The following is a 17875-nucleotide window of genomic DNA, read 5'->3' as shown; positions in this document are numbered from 1 at the left end:
AAGGGTAGATGAAAGCTTGTAATGAATAGAACGAGATGAGAATGAGTATTGATAAGTAAATATGATATGTAACAGAGGAAGCGAGACGTAGAAAGTGAAAACAAGTGATTGACGAGTGGGAACTAACTAACAAGTGCTAGTAAAGTAAAAGCAGATTGATAAGGCAAGTGTTTCTATTCTTCTTGTATATATTGCAAGTATTTTGAACTCCCTTCATTATGTTGCAATTATTCCAAAAAAATTGTATTCTATATTGCAAGTACTTTGAAGTACTTAACCCAAACCCTAACTCTTATTGATCTTGAGCCATAAGCCTGATTCTTCATAAACCGTTGATTGATAAATTCTCATATACAAACTACACCTATACGATACTACTCCACAAATACATATCTACCACATACTGATTCATGATACGAAATTGCTTAACATACCAACCCTTATATCTTGCGTAACAGAAGACCAATTCTTGTAACTCTTGAACCCTTGGGTCTTCTGCTTTCTGATTCTTTCCGTGATTGAAACCCAACCTTTATGATTTCCTTGTTATTTCATGGAATTTCAGATCATCCTATGCTTCAAGATAAATGTTATTTATGATTCGACTATTGGATTACATTGCTTATCATATTGTGATTCTAAAATTGGATTGTTTTTAAATATGGACCAAATTCATGGTCGGGCCAGATTCGTGGTCATAATAGGCCAATGTGTGCCTTGGGTCCAGTATATAGAGCAAAGCTGGGAGCCTTCCTCGGGGTTAGTGCGTGACTGATCAGTAGCCTAACCTTGGTTTTTAAAATGAAAATGAATATCCAATTCTAATTATTGTTTATCTATAAACTTGATTTCTTATATCATTTCAATTGATCATGGTTAATCTCAATTACTGTCATCGTGACTTGCTGAGCTAGTTAGCTCACTCTTGCAAATCTATTTATATTCTTTTTCAGTGAAAAAGGAAACTGGTGGTAGCGAGGATCTCCAGAAAAGTGTGCAAGCTAGGTATCCAGGTTGAGGTAGAGTAAGCTAGCAGATGATGTTTGGCTTAGTCACTGCCACAAGCCTAGATTTTCGGAAATGGGTAGAGGGTTATGATTAGTATTAGGAAATAAAAAAAATAGAACATCTAGAAGTTGAGTACGACTATATAATAGGCTTTAGTATGATTCATGACGAGATTCGAGATTTTTATCTAGCAACGTGATTTTCAGATAGCAGCGATGGCAGATTCCTTAATTTTGATATCATCTGGTTACTCAGAGCCTTTTGTCGGAGGACCGTCATCTGATCCACATCCTGCTCTTCCGCCGGTGTCAGCCATAATACCTGTTGCGACGGATGCACCAATGCGAACTATTCTACCTCCAAGTGTGAGACCACATATTCAAGGACCTCCACCTGCTGATTCTGACCCTACAAGACATTCGGCTGCGGGTGCGTCTTAGGATTCTGTTAATCCCATTATAAATCAAATTCTCTCCTTCCCTATTTGAGAATTTTTCTATCTAAACATTATTTCTTTTCTCAGTGATTCTATCGGATGATTGGGGCAAACAATGCATATGTGTTGACTATTTGTCTGTGTGACAAAAGGGTTTGGTGGGACGCCACCGAATTATATGTTGTGAACTATACGGTACTAAGATTGGCCATCTTATGTACTTGTATGGTTGCTCTCAGTCATACCTACATCTTCTTCACTATTCCTTCTCATTCGATTTCCTTGATTTTGAAATTTCATTTGGTATTCTGTGCTAATGAATTTCTTCAGTAAACTATAATATGAGGCTTTTCTTTTGAAGTAAGAAGCCCTGTAGGGCACAGATCCGAGAACTACAACACATTTTCGAGACTATAGATGTCGGCAGAAATATAAAGGAATTTCGGAATAAGATTCAGGTGATCCGGAGAGTACTTGAAACTAGACGACGGAGATGATGTGGTAGCTGATATGTGAATAATAATGTGTGATATGTAAGATCAGACTTTTGGGTGGAAATATAAATAAATAAGACTTGTTGACTAATGAATAGACCTGTTGCACCTTTTCCTTCAATAAAACGTTCCGCGCTTGTGTCACCAAACTTTGATATACACCAGTACCTTTCCTTTTCAATATGGTCATCTACTTTACTATACTTGTTTTATCTTACTGCACCAAATATAAACTCTTGTGATAACATGTACTTTTTTTCCCTTCACTGTTTATATCCTGTAAAGAAGCATGCAATTTACTTAGGTCAATGATTGAAAATGTTTTCAAAAAAGAGATGTTTATGTTTTACAAAATCTTTTCATAAAAAGAATTTGATTTAAAGGCTAAATAAGTTATTTGATTCTTTAAAGAAAATGCCTCCTAGAAGAAACACCCGTGCTACCAACCAAAATGAAGAAACCAACAACAACAACAATACCCAAGAAAGCAATAACCAGAATGTGAATCCAGGTCCCATAGACCCAACTATAGCCCAGATTTTTCAGATATTAGCCCAACAGACAGTCCACCTGACTCAATAACAGCAGAAGCAGACTAGCCCTCAGGTAACCTTTAAGACCTTTCAGGTGGTGAACCCACCAGAGTCTAAAGGTTCTGTAGATCCGATTGAGGCAAGGGTTTGGTTAAAGGAGATTGAGAAGGCATTTGCCTTAGTTAAGGTGAAAGAGGATGTTAGATATATTTGTGATGTCATGTCTAATAATGATTTGTGTTTAGTTTTCAGATCTTAACTAACAGGACAAATCAGGACTTAACTGGAAATTAGTACTTATACTGAAGTCAGAACTTAAGATATCAGAACGTAAGTTATCAGAAGATATTTATCAGGAGATAATATCAGGACTTAAGGAGAATTTCAAATAAGGAAGGCGGTTGATTGAAAGGAATGAAGATCCAGATTAAAATAAGAAGAGATATGCATGGAGAAGAATTCTATGAAGAATAGAATACTTGGAAGAAAAGATAACTAGTTGATATGTTTTAGGATGCAGACTTATGTTCGATAACAATTAGAAGATTATCTTGTAACTGTGTGTCTATATAAACACAGCATAGGGTTTACACTATATGTGTTATCCAATTCGAGAATATTATTCATTGTAACCCTAGCAGCTCTCGTGATATTTGTTGATCACTGAGAGAGGATGGTTCCATTGTAATACTGTTTTATTAATAAGATTATTTTGTGTTTCATACTTATGTTCTTAATTCGATTTGATTGTGCTAGACACTGTATTCAACTCCCTTCTACAGTGTGTATGACCTAACAAGTGGTATCAGAGCAATCTCTTAACATATATACAATAAAGATCCAAAAACAATCATGTCTGAAGAAACACAAACTCCAACCAAGCCCACCAAAACTGAAAAAACTCCAAAGACTCAAATCCATAATCGATATGAGACTATTAGGGTTCCCATACTGAAACCTTCTGAGTATCCCATATGGAAGGTGAGGATGTCTATGTTTCTGGAAGCTACAGATCCATAATACTTTGACAGAATTAATGAAGGACCACATAAGCCAACCAAGCTCTCTGTTGTAGTTGCAGATCAGCCAGCACAGACTATACCGAAGGAGAAAAGTGAATATACAGCTGAAGATATCTCATCTAATGCAAAGGATGCAAAAGTAAGACATTTGTTGCATAGTGCCATTGATAATGTCATGTCAAACAGGGTAATTAACTGCAAGACTATAAAAGAGATATGGGATGCCTTGGAGACAAGATGCTAGGGAACTGATTCAATTAAGAAGAACAGGAGGACTATACCCACTCAAGAGTATTAGCACTTTGACTCAAAACCTGATGAGTCATTAACTGGTTTATATGACAGATTTGTCAAACTCTTGAATGATCTGTCACTGGTGGATAAGGAATATGATCTTGAAGATACTAATCTTAAATTCCTTTTAGCTCTTCCTGAAAGTTGGGACTTGAAGGAAACTACTATAAGAGACAATTATGCTCCTCTTGATGAAATTTATGGTATGCTCAAAACTCATAAACTTGAGATGGATCAAAGAAGCAAAAGGCATGGGAGAAGGTCAAGGATAGTTGCTCTTAAGGCTGAGGAGGAATCCCCTAAAGTGGTTGTCTCAAAGAAAGGAAAAGGAAAGGTTCTCATCACAAAGTCTGATACTGAGTCATCAAGTTCTGATAGTGATGAGGATTCAGAAACTGAAAGTCTATCTGAGATGGATGTTGATGAAGAGATGATGAAGTTGTATGCTCTTATGGTGAAGGGTATCACAAAGATAGCTTACAGGAAATTCAGAAGGGGAAAGAACATTTCCAGGAAAAGTGAAAGTTCTGATAAGAAGGGATTCAGAAAATCTGAAGGCAAAGCTGGAAAGTCTGATAGAGGAGATTACTCAAATGTTAAATGCTACAATTATGGTGAGAAAGACCACATGTCTCCTGACTGCAAGAAAGGAAAAGGTGACAAAGGCAAGGCACTTGTCCCAAAGAAGAAAAGCTGGACAAACACTTCAGATTCTAAAAGTGAGGTGAACTATGCTTTGATGGCAAATGCTTATAGCAGTTCTGAAGCTGCTGAGTTAAAGGTACCTCAAACAACTTATGCTTTTCTGACTGATGATATTACTGAGTTGAGAAGATATCTTAAAACCATGTTCATTAGTTATAGAGATCAAACTTTAACATGTGAAAGGTTAAATTCTGAAAATTTGGTTTTTAAGAAAACGAATGACTATTTAAAAAAAGAGTTAGTTATGTTCCATCAAACTTAGAAAGAAAGAGATGATGCTTTTTATGTTAGAGATGAAGTGTTAAAATTGAATCAATCTCTAAAAACTGAGTTAGAAAAGGAAAGAGAGATTATCAGGACTTGGACTAACTCTGGAAGAACAACTCAGAATTTGTTAAGTAGTGGAAACTGGAAAGAGGGCTTAGGTTATGGAGATGATAAGAATAATAAAGGAACTATAGAAATTAAGCCTATAGTTGTTAAACAAAAGCCAAAGGTAAATCCTGTTAAGTTTGTAGCTGTAAAGTATGATATTGATAAATCAGAAGTTAAAGAGAAATTAACTTCTGACAAACCAAAACAGGATAAGCCAACTGAAGTTAACATAGGCTTAATGACAAAGAAGCAGCTTAAGCATAAGCTGAAAGATGTTAAGAATGTAAACAAGGTAAAGCCACCTAGGAAAAATAGGAATGGAAAGGAAGGTGTGAATAAAAGCAATGATTATAAGCCTGTTCCTAATGCTCCTAGAAAGAAATGTTATAACTGTGTAAATTCTAACCATCTGGCTTCTTTTTACAGGAAGAATAAAAACATAAACTCCTTACCTTCAAAATCTGAAGTTAAGAGTCAGTCTGTTAGATATAGGCCACAAAATCCTTGTTTTCATTGTGGTAGTTTATGGCATTCCATTTACACTTGTAAGGAATATCATAGTTTGTACTATGATTATTATCAAATAAAACCTTCTTTAAAGATAGTTAGCATTATTCCTTCTAGTGTAAGTTCTGATACAAAGTCTGATACTGTAAATTCTGATAAGAAAAATGTTAACATAAACTCTGATGTTAAATCCATTGCAAATATTAACAAACTTAATAAGGCCAAAGGATCCAAGCAAGTCTGGGTCCTTAAAACTAATCATTTGTGGTCTTTGCGATTGCAGGGCAACAGGAAAAACATCCTAGTTCTGGACAGTGGATGTTCAGGACATATGAATGGAAATAAAGCCCTGCTATCAGACTTTGTGGAGAAAGCTGGCCCAGGTGTTTCTTATGAAGATGGCAACATGGGAAAAACTATGGGATATGGCAATATCAATCTTGGGAATGTCATCATTGAAAAAGTAGCTCTAGTCTCAGGACTTAAACACAATCTGCTGAGTGTTAGTCAAATTTGTGACAGAGGTTATCATGTGGATTTCTTTGAAGAACACTGTGAAGTTGTAAGCAAATTTACAGGCAAAGTTGTTCTAAAAGGATTCAGGCATGGTAACATTTATGAAGCCAAGCTTTCAACAAGTTCTGATGGTTCTGCAATTTGTCTGTTAAGCAAAGCATCAATTGAAGAAAGCTGGGATTGGCACAAGAAACTCTCTCATTTAAATTTTAACAATATAAATGAACTTGTCAAGAAAGATCTTGTGAGAGGACTGCCAAAATCAGTATTTGCTCCTGATGGCCTTTGTGATTCCTGTCAAAAGGCAAAACAAACAAAATATTCATTCAAGAGCAAGACTGAATCTTCAATTCTTGAGCCTTATCACCTACTACATGTTGATCTATTTGGTCCAGTGAATGTCATATTTATTGTAAAGAAGAAATATGCTATGGTCATAGTGGATGAGTTCACCAGATACACATGGGTGTTTTTCTTGCACACAAAAAGTGAAACTGCATCTATCTTGATTGATCATGTCAAATAACTGGATAAATTGGTTAAAGACTCTGTGAATATCATAAGAAGTGATAATGGCACTGGGTTCAAGAATTTGATTATGGAAGAGTTCTGCAAAGACCATGGAATCAAGCAGGAATTTTCTGCTCCTGGAACTCCACAGCAAAATGGAGTTGTAGAAAGAAAGAATAGAACTCTTATTGAAGCTGCACAAACTATGCTTGAAAAAGCAAAGTTACCAGCCTATTTTTGGGTTGAAGCTGTGCAGACTGCTTGTTTTACTCAGAATGCAACACTTATCAACAAGCATTGAAAGATACCATATGAGATGGTGAAGAAAAAGAAGCCAAATCTGAAGTATTTTCATGTATTTGGATGCAAGTGTTTTGTTCTTAAGACTCATCCTGAACAGCTATCTAAATTTGATCTAAAAGCTGATAAAGTAAATTTTGTTGGATATCCACTTTCCACAAAAGCCTTCAGAGTCTACAATTTAAGAACAAGGGTTGTCATGGAATCTATCAATGTCTCTTTTGATGATAAGAAGATTACCGGACTTGAAGATTTCAATGATCATGATCAGCTGAGATTTGAGAATGAAGTTTTAAATTCTGATTCTGTAAATTCTGATAGTCTAAATCCTGATACTGAAAACTCTGATGGGTTAAACTCTGATGTTATTGAAACTGTGGTGACTATGCCAAAGGAAAATGCACCTATGAAGGGGTGCATATTGAAGATCCAACCACATCTCAAGAAGCATCAGAACCAAGAACAGGCTCTTCAAGTTCTGATTCATCAAGTTCTGATGGGGCAAGTTCTGATAATTCTGGAAACTCAAATTCTGATTCATCAAGTTCTGATGGGCCAAATTCTGATAATTCTAGAAACTCAAATTCTGAACAATCCAACTCAGAGAACATAATTTCAGGGGGAGCATCAGAGAATGTTGATGGAGACAGCATGGATCATGGGGGAGCATCCAGTTCTAGAGATAATCTTCCATCTGCAAGGAAGTGGACTAAAGCACATACACCTTACTTGATTATTGAAGATCCTGAAGCAGGTATAAGAACTAGAACATCAACATCAAATGAATGTCTCTATCACTCTTTTCTTTTTCAGACTGAACCAAAGAAAGTGGAAGAAGCTCTCAAGATGCTGATTGGATACAAGCAATGCAGGAAGAGTTAAATGAATTTGAAAGCAATAAAGTCTGGACCCTAGTGCCAAGACCAAAGAACAGATCAGTTGTTGGTACAAAGTGGGTGTTCAGAAATAAAACTGATAGTGATGGCATAATTACAAGGAATAAAGCAAGGATGGTTGCAAAAGGATACTCTCAACAGGAGGGAATTGATTATGATGAAACATTTGCACCAGTTGCTAGATTGGAAGCCATAAGGATATTTTTGGCTTATGTTGCTCACAAAAAGTTTACAGTCTTCCAAATGGATGTACAAAGTGCTTTTCTTAATGGAGAATTGGAAGAAGAAGTATATGTTGAACAACCTCCAGGTTGTGTAGATTCAAAATTTCCTAATCATGTCTACAGACTTGATAAAGCACTTTATGGCCTTAAGCAAGCTCCAAGAGCATGGTATGAAACATTAGCTCAGTTTCTTCTGGAAAGTGGATTCAACAGAGGGACTATTGATAAAACTTTATTCTATCTCAACCATGGAAAGGACTTACTTTTGGTACAGATATATGTTGATGATATCATTTTTGGTTATACAAATGACAGACTTTGTAAAAGGTTTGCCAAGCTAATGCAGTCAAGATATCAAATGAGTATGATGGGAGAACTTAGCTATTTTCTGGGCCTTCATGTCAAGTAGAATGAGGAAGGAACTTTTATTTGTCAATCTAAGTACACCAGAAATTTGTTGAAGAAATTTAGAATGCAAGACTGTTCAAGTGCATCCACTCCTATGGCCACTGCAACAAAATTGGATAAGGATACTGGTATATGAGTAAATATTACTGATTATAGAGGTATGATGGGCTCATTACTCTATCTAACTGCTAGTAGACCTGATATCATGTATGCTACATGTCTTTGTGTAAGATTTCAAGCAGATCCAAGAGAACCTCACTTAACAGCTGTGAAAAGAATTTTCAAGTACCTTAAGGGTACAACTGATCTGGGATTGTGGTATCCTAGAGAATCAGACTTTAAGCTAATAGGTTACTCAGATGCAGATTTTGCAGGATGCAAAATTAACAGAAAAATACAAGTGAAAGCTGCCAATTTCTTGGAGGCAGATTGGTTTCTTGGTTTAGCAAGAAACAAAAGTCAATTTCCACATCAACTGCAGAAGCAGAATACATTGCTGCAGGAAGCTGTTATGCACAGATTCTTTGGATGAAGAATCAGTTACTGGATTATGGATTAATATATTCTAAAATCCCTATTTACTGTGATAATCAAATTTCTATTGCTATGACAGGTAATCCAGTTCAACACTCAATGACAAAGCACATCAGCATTAGGTACCACTTCATAAGGGAACATGTGATGGAGGGTACAGAGGAATTGCACTTTGTTCCAACAGATCAACAACTAGCAAATATCTTTACAAAACCACTGTATGAAGCTACTTTTATAAGAATGGTAAATTAACTTGGAATGGTTTCAGGTTCTTTCTCTAAATCTGCTTAGTTTATGTTCTGATACATCAGACTTTATGATCAGTATTTACATATATTGCTATCTTTGTGTATTCTGTGCTTAAATTGAAATTTTCTAAGTGCTGATTGTTGTCTGATGTGAATTTCAAAACTCTGATAGTGATATGAATGTTTCTGTGACTATTCAATCCAACGAGGATAAATGTGCTAGATGTTGACCTAGTAGTCTTTAATATGCTAAAGATCCCATGTTTGAAGTAATTGTTTATGAGGAAATTTTTTAACACAAGCAAATTCTGATATTGAGCTTGGTTAAGTTTACTTTGTGTATCTTATTACTAAGTCAAAAACTAGAATAGTGCTTCTTATCTGTTAACTTCTGATGTTGGTAAATCTTATGGATGTACTAAGTGTTGATAAACCTCACTTATCAAAAGAAAAAGAAAAAGAAAAGAAATAAAAAATCAGGTACTCCTTTGAGATCTAGAGAAAAATACATGTGGAAGGGACGACCCAAGTGCATTGCTGGTATTAAGTAATATGCATTAGAAAAGCAAAATAAATTTTCTTGGTGACTTTTCACATTCTCTGATTACTAGAGAAATTCTCTGATAATAGCATAAATTCTGATAAGAAGTCGTGACTCACTTACACTGAGAAGCCACTGTAAAAAGGAATTTCAAAAGATGCATAAAATGAGCACAAAACAGTTGAGGTGGACTTATGCATGAACTCATTCTGTAGTGGACTTCAGACTTATGACAGATTTTGAGCAAAGTTCTGAGTTATGCCTTATTTCTAAGATGTACTGAAGTGAATCAGACTTTACTCTTTGTCTGATATTTAGCTTAATGCACACACTTACACTCCATATGAATGATGAAAATTACTGTGGTGATCAATGTTGTTTTAGATGAACAGTTTAAGTGTCAGTTGCATAAATTCTGAGGACAAGTTCTGATGGAAGTTCTGATGATTAAGTTCTGTTGTAACCATATCAGTATTTGTGTGAAGAATTACAGAAATAAACATTCACCTTTTGAGTTAAGAAGCCATATTCTGATGACTTTTAAATTCTGATAATAATCAAGTTCTGATGCTGACGTGGCAGTATTTATTTACTTGGTTTACTTTTAAGTCAATACTTGAACGGTTATATTTTTTAGAATATTGGACTATGTGAGATAAAGCAGTAATAATCATTTGTTTAGTGGGAATAGTTTCATTTTGAAAAACGGAACGTGCAAAGTAATCATTACTTATTAACCGTGCCCATTAACTTTTGTCTTAACTGCTGCGGCTGACAGGTGTAAGGTCTGTTCCACTTCTCAATAATTGTTGTCATGTGGGTTGTCTAAGTAAAAGAGATAAAAGATTTCCAAATCTTTTATTCACATTTCTATTCTATTCACTCTCTCTCTTTTTCTTTTTCTCTCATATTTTCTGACGGATTTCTTTACAGACATTTTCTCAAACACCTTTCAAGCACTCTAACTTCTCACTTATTTCTGATGGCGCCAAAGGATTTAATTGTTGATGGAGCCAAGTTTGTACCAGATAACTATGTTGCAATCTTGAATAAGGCTGAAGCTCCATCATATCTGCACTTTGTGCAAGATTTATTAGCCAATAGTGAGATTGGGTATGCTTTGACCCAACCTAGAACTATTTCAAGCAATCAAGTGCTGACATTTTGACGAACTGGGCTTTTTGATAATGGTGGTTATAACGACTCGTGTATTTTTGAATTATTTAAATATGTGATTATAGAAATTATTAAATAAATAAAATATGTGTATTGGTTTTGACCGCTATGTGTTGTTTGATTATTATCTATGTGTGATGTATGGTGTACCAGGTTGTCCGCGTGATTAATTATGGAATCGTATTGAATTGTTTTCAATTTCAAAAGTGGATTTAGTACAAATTTAATTGCATAAATATTTAGAATGTCTTTAAAATTATTTTTATGGTTCTATAATTTCAATAATTATTTTTGGGATTTTATAAAAATTTAGAAATTAATATTTTATCAATTTTTTAGCCCTATATTATTTTCTGATTTTATTTATTTGTAAAATCTGTATTTAATTCAAGAATTCTTCAAAAAATCATGAAACTCATATTTATTTAAGTTTGGAATATTCCGAGAATTTTAAAATTATTTCGGAAATTCTTGAGATTAATTTCACCCGCGTGTTATTTCGTTAATTATTAAAAAGCGGGTACAAGTTGCGTTTTTGAAATTGTTTAAAAATTTCAAAAATTATGTTTTTATAAACTTCGGGATATTAGTAACATTTTAAGACTATTTTTGCGATTTTCTGAATTTATCTTAAGTGCAGCTCGGTTCGTTAATTATGAAATGCGGATACGGGTTGCATTTCAAAAATATTTTTAAAATTATGAAAATTTTATTTTATTAGTTTCGGGATCTTTAGAAAATTTTAAGACTCTTCTCGTAATTTTCTGAATTCGTTTCAATGGCAATTTAATTCATTATATTGCAAATTTTGAATTAAAAACCGGACTTTCGGGAAGGACAGGATACGTGTCTCAATTTTGTTCACCCTGTGATACATGGCAATTTTTGGATGCAGAATAATAAAATAATAAACAACAACACAGCAAAACAGATACAATCTCTGTTTCACTCCCCTCATTTGTCCCTGTTTTTCACCCCCACCCCCCCGTAACTCCTTCCCACTCGTCGTTAATCTCTTTTCTCCCTCTGGCGATTTCAGTTTCTCACTCGCCAATCTCTCTGCTCTTTTATATGTTCTCTTCCCTGTGGTTTTCCATGATTCCTCCCGGTTTCATCACTGTTCCCGATTTTATTTCTCCGATGGCCTTGTTTTCCGGCCGTTTGCGGTGGGTTCGATTGCCTGCTCAATCCTGTCGATATATGCATACGTATATATATAGTTGAGTGTGTATCTGTGCTTGTGTGTGTATACATAAGCTGTGTGTGTTGTGTGTAAATTTAGTATGTGTATTCTGGGTTGTGTTGGGTGCGTGTGTGTGATCGACGGCGCGTGTGACGCCCGTGACCTGTGTCCAGTTTGGTTTCTGCGTTGCTTTGGTACAGAGTAATTCTAATTCTAATTTTTACTTTCTGTAGAAAAATCGATTTGAGTAGTTCGTGATATTAATAATTTTGGTGCGGGAAATTGGAATAATAATCGGTGAAGGTTCGCGATGGAAACCCAATTTATACGAGCACCCGCGAATTTTTACCGCCGTCCGCGATGAATTTTTACGAGCGAACGGTGGACGGTGATGATTTAATTCTTTTTTTATTTATTTTTTATTTAAGACTTTTTTAGATAAAATTTTTGAATGATAAAAAAAGAATCCTTTTAAATGCAAATAAAAAAAATTGGTGGGGCGGATGTAGCCAAGTGGATCAAGGCAGTGGGTGGTGGTTGGTCGAAGCTCCAGTAGGTAGCCACTCCCTTCTCAGGGAACCGTACGTGGTCTAGATACTACTGTGCGCTCTCAGATCCAATTATTAAAGAATCGCAAATCTAGGTATGAACAATCCATATCTACTGCTAAAGCTGGTGCTCCGAAACCGAATGTTAATGAGTTGCCGAAAAGGACCTTTCATTTTGGTAATGAATGAGTCCTAATATCTTAAAATAATTAAATGAATAAAATATGATTAATAATTATATTTAATTGGTATTGGTGAATTTGTGAATTGACGTTGTTAACTGAAATTGGTGGTTGGGAATTGGATTGTAGTCGGGTCGGATCTGGTTGTGATTGATTTGACGTCGATGATGTGTCAACGGGTAGTCCGCTAAACAAAGGGGACGCTGTCTGATTTCCGGGAAATCGAACTACGGAAATACGGGAGCATATCCGAGGATTATCGGGTCGTCGAGCGAGTATAAGTAAATACATATACGTATGTTTTATACAAAACCTGATTGCATATTGTAGTAAAACGTTTTTCCAAAACCAATAACCCTAATTTCATACAATGACGAGTATACGTATTTTCTGAAAATGAACACCGAATTGATTTTTGAGGACGTGAACCCTAACTGATGCATGTATTGAAATAATGTATGTGTTACGCTCCGAACTACGGAAATACCGGAGCGTATCCGAGGATTATCGGGTCGTTGAGTGAGTATAAGTAAATACATATACGTATATTTTATACAAAACCTGATTGCATGTTGTAGTAAAACATTTTTCCAAAACCAATAACCCTAATTTCATACAATCACAAGTATACGTATTTTCTGAAAATGAACACCGAATTGATTTTAGAGGACGTGAACCCTAACTGATGCCTGTATTGCAATAATATATGTGTTACGAGTCGGGTTTTGTTAACGCATGGGTAGATGGTTAGCGAGGATATGTCAAGCATAATCGAATGTCTAAGTTAGGGTGTTTCGACCTTGTAGGTTCTAGTCGGAATGCCCGAGAATTGGCATTGGAAGAAAGATAGTTGGTGGTCAGTCGAAAAGCTCAGTGAGGTTCGAATCAAAGGACTTAAGTGTTGAGGTCGAATCCAGAGTGATCTAGTGGATAGACAATAAAGCCTGAGCGACAGAGTCGGCTTAGAGTCGATCAGTAATAGTTGTAAAGCCCTGTAAGGCAAGTACTTCTAAACTTTTCTTCAAGATATATTGCAAATATTTTCAAACTGTTTCATAACATGTCGCTATTATTCAAAATAACTCATGTTTTATATTGCAAGTGCTTTAAACTATGTAACCTTGAACCCTGGTTTTCTATTTTATTTCAATAAAGTGGGGACATATACTTGCGTCCACATAAAGCTTAGTAAAATAGCATTCTAAAGCTGACATCGATGATAGATGATCATCCCAGTTTTCCTTAAAACTCAATCCTCTCCACATATCTTATATTTCCTGAATCGCTTCCTTACTTTGACCCTTTGCTTAAGGATGGTAGGCGGTACTTATTTTCAACTTAGTTTCCAAACATTTAAATATCTCCTACTCTTTTCCGTCAGTTAAGGCTGAAAGTAATCTCATATATTCACTTCTTATCACCTTTAGGTGCTTGAACTTCATATTCCATTTTTTCCTAATTCTTTTATTAACTCCCCAGGGATCTTAATTACATCCAGTCCTTTCTTTCTGCACAAGGCATTTGTTACCATACGGCTTTGTTTAGGTAGTTATTAACGGATTAATCAGAATCTTTTATTAACCTCTGTCAAAATTTCATACTTGAAGACTTAACGTATAGCTGCTTTCCTTCTAATCTTTGGAGGAAAATCCTTGTGCATTCCACGCATACTTTCTTATTTTTTTAAGTAGCTGAGGTTGTTATCAATAAATACAGTTTGCTTATCTAAGTACTCCTTATACACCATGATCCTTAATTCCTTATGGTCAACTGATACACTTGTTATTTCACATAATATCACCAGAGCTTGCAATGCTCATAACTCATTTTACCCGTAATCTCTGATATATTCTCAGGTCGGATCTTAAGTTAATTCTCGAAACATATTACATTTCATGAATTAGGTCTTGTAAGTAATTAATTCTTTATAGGGGTCACTTATCCTTATTTGTTGTTTTGTTGAACTCCCGCTAATCAGTACATAATCTCTTAATTTCATTCCTTTTCTCCAACAACATCACTGATACATTTTACGATTCGTTTCTTGTAAAACCACTCCTAGGTCTATCTTGTCCACTAGGCCTCCGATATTTTGCCTTAATTCCCTTGACATGTCCAACGCTTCCTAATCCATTTTGAAATTTCCTTCTTATACCTGGTTATCACTATTTTTTTTAAATTTCCGTATATCTCGGCATTTCCTCAATAAATTAAATACTTTATATTGTGAATTCCCTTTGGGATCTCATTTCTTAATTCTTTTTACTTGTAACATCCAAGTGTTAGAAAGAAACCGGAGAATATCATGATCGCTCTTCCAAGTGCATAAATTTCCTCTTGCTAATTATCGTGATCCACTATCTTCTCTTAACATCTCCTTATCTTTCCCTTAACAACTTCGACTGAAAGGTCATACTATCCATCCTTCCTCCTTTTTGGGTTATAAACTCTGACTTCCAATTCCAACTTTTAAAATTCCATAGATAATTCTTCTGGTGCCATTTCTATGTTTGTTCTCTCCTTCTTGCTTATCGCTTGCCTCTACACTTGCTTTTCCTCGTGAATACATACTTCAAACTATTGTGGTTCGTATAGATTTTACACATTTCTCCATACATATCATGTTTCCCAATCTTTCAAACGAATATTATTACTGCTAGTCCCAAATTATGAGTAGGATACTTCTGCTCATAAGGTTTCGGTTGTCTGAATACATATACAATAACTTTATTGTGTTGTATCAACACACATCATATTCCCTTATGAGAAGTATCACTGTAATTTATCAAATCTAATTGATACTTTCAAAGTGATAAAATGGGTGTTGTAACCATTCTTTCATTTACCTCCGCAAAACTTTCTTCACACTTTCCCATTTTATCTAAGCTTCTCGCTATTCCTGGGGAGCTTCATCAAAGGTGTTGCAACTTTTAAGAAATCTTGAACCAATTTTCAATAATGACCAGTCCAGGGTAAAACTTCTTACTTTTTTGGTGCTTTTGGCCTTTCTTTATTCATAGTAACTTTAATTTCTACTGGATCTCCCTTAGTCTCCTCCTCACTGATTACTTATGCTTTCTACCATCAAAACTTACCTTGCAAACTTTACATACAACCCCTTTCTTCTCCGACTCCTCAGTTGTCATTAAATGCTTCGCATGGTCCTCCGTTGACTTTAAGTAACACAAATTCAACTCATCCATATATTCCTTAAAGATTCTGTCCATCAAGTTTAAATATTATTGGTATATTGGTTAATTCAAATGACATCACTAGAACTTTATAGCAACAATACTTAGTTCTGGAAATTATCCTTGATATGTTCATAGGTTCAATCTTCAATTGATAAAATCCAAAGCTTAAATTATCTTAGAAAATACTCTGCTTCTTTCAACTGATCAAATAAATCATTAGTTTGAGGTAACGGATACTTACTCTTGATAGTAAACTTGTGAAGCTTTCTCTAGTCGATGCATAATATCACACTTCCATTTTCTTATTAACAATTAGTACCGGTGCACCTTATAGGATACACTGGGTCTAATCGCTTCTTCTTCGAACATCTCTTGCATCTACTTCGCTAACTTCCTCATTTTAACTGGTGCCATTTTATGTAAGGCCTTGGTTACTGGCTGCGTCTCAGGTGCTAAGTCAATCGCGAGCTTCATTTCCCTATCTTGAGGAAATGTTGATAACTCATCTGGAAACATACCTTGAAACTATAAAATCTTCAAATTATGTGTGCTCCTGGCTGTTATTTATAATCATCATAGCGCTTACGTCTTGGTCACTGTAACCTCTTAACTTAAATCATTGTTAACAAGTTCTTTACCTTCCTTCGTCCTCTAAGCCTCATCATTTTCTCATTTGGCGTCTTCAGAACTATCTTCTATCACGATGGTCTATCTGGGCATCATGCTTAAATAGTTAATCCACTCCTTAGAATAATGTCAAATCCTCTTATCTCAAATGATATCAATTCTTCACAACTTATTTCCAGAAACCTCAATTCCACCCTTGGTACTTACTTATTTAACAATTACACGTTCTTGACTTGCTAGTCCTTTTAACCATAATCTTATCAATTCAACAGGGTAATTCATCATATCAACAATACCTTGGGGAATAAATAATCAAATTGCTTCCACATCTTTCAATAATTTGACGCATAAGGTATCCACAATAATTATTCACGTCACCGCATCCGTATTCTGAATAACATATTTCACAGACAAACCATAAGCTCTCGTTCTTGGAGACGTATTCCTTATTGGAGTAGATTCCCTTGGCTCTTAGTGGATCCTTCACTGGGGCTAGTGATTGCAATCCTTTCCATATGCCCTGGTCTCCTTTCCGTGCATACGAGGTAACTAAAACTTTGTCCGCTTGGTTCATAATGCGTTGATTTGTTTGAAACACTTTTGCAAAGAATGGCGGTATAGCGAAATAACTAGAAGGATTGATAATTCAATAAACTTGAAGTTGAAAAGAAAGAAGAAGTAATGATTTGAATATGAATGAGACAACCACATTGGTACTTAAGATGGCCAGTCTTTCATACCATATGGCATACAACACATGATTAGGTGACGTCCCACCCGACTCTTTGTCATTCCTGACAAAGCGTCTCATCATAATACTGTTTGTCCCAATCAGAGAGCAAAACTTGAAGGGAACAATTAAATTTGAAAGGAATGTAATATCCTCCTTTTTGATATCATCATAAGGAGTTTATTAAGAAAAAAAGTTCATACATTTTGAGAAATTAAAAAAGAATATACGCTGATACCATTAGTCACCATCCACATTTCACTTGTATTCATCTTTCGAGCTTGTTCGATCATATCCCAATTACGTCATATAACAACTTTAGAAGGTACGCTGAAATGCCTTTTCAAATTAAGCATCATGGTAGATTCTTACTTGCTAAGTCTTGCGGTAACATCACGCCTACACGTATAATATTTTAATAATTCCATCATAATGGCGTTCTTACCAGATAACCTCGGGTGTCCTCCTTTTTAATTTAGAATAACAACGAATCATTCAACATAGCGATCCTTTTGTTAATAATATTTTTTTTAGAAAAATCTGGAAATCTTCTCAATCTCCTTCAGTCATACTCAGGCTTCTATTAGATCAATGAATTTTTTGAACTTTGATAGTCCTAGTAATTGGATGAGTAATTGATCCGTACGCTGATTCTGTTGTTAATCTTATCAAACAATATTTGTA

The sequence above is a fragment of the Apium graveolens genome, chromosome 9 (assembly GCF_009905375.1).
Source record: "Apium graveolens cultivar Ventura chromosome 9, ASM990537v1, whole genome shotgun sequence".
Lineage (NCBI taxonomy): Eukaryota > Viridiplantae > Streptophyta > Magnoliopsida > Apiales > Apiaceae > Apium > Apium graveolens.
This window is presented reverse-complemented; position numbering follows the sequence as displayed.